Here is a 2,114-nt window from a genome sequence, read left to right as displayed (position 1 = left end):
ATCCACAAAGCAAGTCCAGGATAGCCAAGGCCACACAGAAAGTCGAGAGCACTGAATGCATGCTTGCTGGTGCTCAGGCTCCTTTCCCCTATTTTTATACTGTCTAGGACCACCTGCCCAGAAAATGGTCCCAGGTGCAATTACTATGAGTCTACATCAATTAATCAAGATAATCCCTCAGGGGCACATCCAGGGGCCTGACTCCTAGGTGGTTCTAGATTATGTCAAGTTGATAATTAACACTAAGCAGCACATGTCCGTTGGGGAGATATTGGGACCCAGGCCCTTCCTGCCTTTTCCTGTCCACCAGTAGGTGAACAGGCTTCCTGTGCCATGTGATGCCTCCCTCACATATTGTGCCACTTAGCCCCAAAGCAATAGGGTTAAACAATCACATATTGAGACCTCTGACACTGTGAGTCAAAATAAACCTTTCTGCTTTAAAGTTGGTTGTCTCAAGTATTTTGTTATAGTAACGAAAAGCTGACTAACACATTTGCCAACCAGGACATAACTCCATGGCGATGTTAGAGTTCCTTCTAGCTTATTTAAAGTTTAGATAGGCTTTTTTTTTTTTTTTTTTGACTGCTGGCTCCTGACCCCCTCCCCCCTTAGAGTATTTACTTCAGAAAATTTCACCTTAAGACATGTGTCTTCCATTTGACTCTTCCTGCTTCTGGGTTAACTCAGTCATTATGATCATTTCTAGTTCAATCCATTTGTCCACAATTTGGGGAATTCCTTGTTTTTAATAGCTGAGTAGTATTCCATAGTGTAAATGAACCACAGTTTCTTTATCCGTTTTTCTACTGAGGGACACTTGGGCTGTTTCCATGTTCTGGCTATTATAAATAAGGCTGCTATGAGCATGGTTGAGCATATGTCCCTGTTGTGTGGTGGAGCATTTTGTGGGTATATTCCAAGGAGTGGCTCACTTATATCTAGACTTACCAGGAAAGAGGGTCAGAGGGGAGGACATCCTATTGGGACTGTAGGTGAGAGAATCATGGAGAATGGGGAAATAGAAGGATCCAGAGGGTCCTATTAACCTACAAGAAGAGCATTATGATGGGTGGATCTGGGCCCAGGGGTCCTGCTCAACCTATGGCACCAGCCAAGGACAATGCAGGCAGTAAACTTTGAACCCTTACCCAGATCTACCCAATGGACAGGACATTCTCCACCATTGAGTGGAGAGTGGGGACTGACTTTTGTAGGAACTCTGGATCCCCATTTTTGACCACATCCCCTTAATGGGGAGGCCTGGTGGCACTCAGAGGAAGGATAGCAGGCTGCCAAGAAGAAACTTGATACCCTATGAGCATATAGAAGGGGAGGAGGTCCCCCTCAGTCACAGACATAGGGAAGGGGAGTAGGGGAAAAATGGGAGAGAGGGAGGAATGGGAGGATACAAGGGATGGCCTAACAATTGAGATGTAATATGAATAAATTAATAAAATATTAAAAAAGACATGCATCTTCTCATGGCTTATAAACTTTGTATTCTATAACCAAGAATACCTTTCTTCATGGCCTGAGAAACTTCCAGTTGAAATGTGACCATCAAGAAAAAAGATGGGGCTTCTCTCTCTTGGTACCCGTGGGAAAAGCTCAATTTCAGAGAATGCCAGCTGGCAAACAGGTGGCCATTTTACTTTGCCAAAGCTTTTTTCCAGTGTCCTTCATAGATATTTACTAGCCTTCCCTTCATGTTTAAAAACTTCCTTACCTTGCTTGCTTTGGCAGCATGTTTACTAAAACTGGAATGACCCAGAGATGGCTAGCATGGCTCCTGTTCAAGAGTGACATAGGAATTTATGAAGCATTCTGTACTGCTTTGAGTTAACCAGCGTACTCCCCAATTGCTTTCTAAATATGTGTCCTTATACAGTTAAGTATCACCCTCACCTTTGTAACAGACGGAGGCCATTGCTGAAAACCACAGCCAATCAAAATGCATTCCCGCATCTAAGGTTCAGGGATGTTTTGGAATTGAGGGTGAAAAGATTGTAAGAACCAGAGGATTGGGGAGTTTGCTGTGAGACTGCATCTCCTGGTAATGTCAGAAGCTACACCCATGAACTTTCAGCAGTACTGCCTAAATATGAGCTGAG

The 2,114-nt window shown here is 43.8% G+C and overlaps 1 non-coding gene across 1 annotated transcript; it reads left to right on the top strand.

The window, feature by feature from the left end:
• Positions 1-1,734: 1,734 nt before the first annotated feature.
• On the top strand, positions 1,735-1,837 carry LOC127193529 (U6 spliceosomal RNA). The gene has a single exon (XR_007831164.1). It is a non-coding gene; the product is annotated as a U6 spliceosomal RNA (small nuclear RNA).
• The last annotated feature ends 277 nt before the right edge of the window (positions 1,838-2,114 follow it).

The sequence above is a fragment of the Acomys russatus genome, chromosome 8 (assembly GCF_903995435.1).
Source record: "Acomys russatus chromosome 8, mAcoRus1.1, whole genome shotgun sequence".
NCBI lineage: Eukaryota > Metazoa > Chordata > Mammalia > Rodentia > Muridae > Acomys > Acomys russatus.
This window is presented reverse-complemented; position numbering and strand designations above follow the sequence as displayed.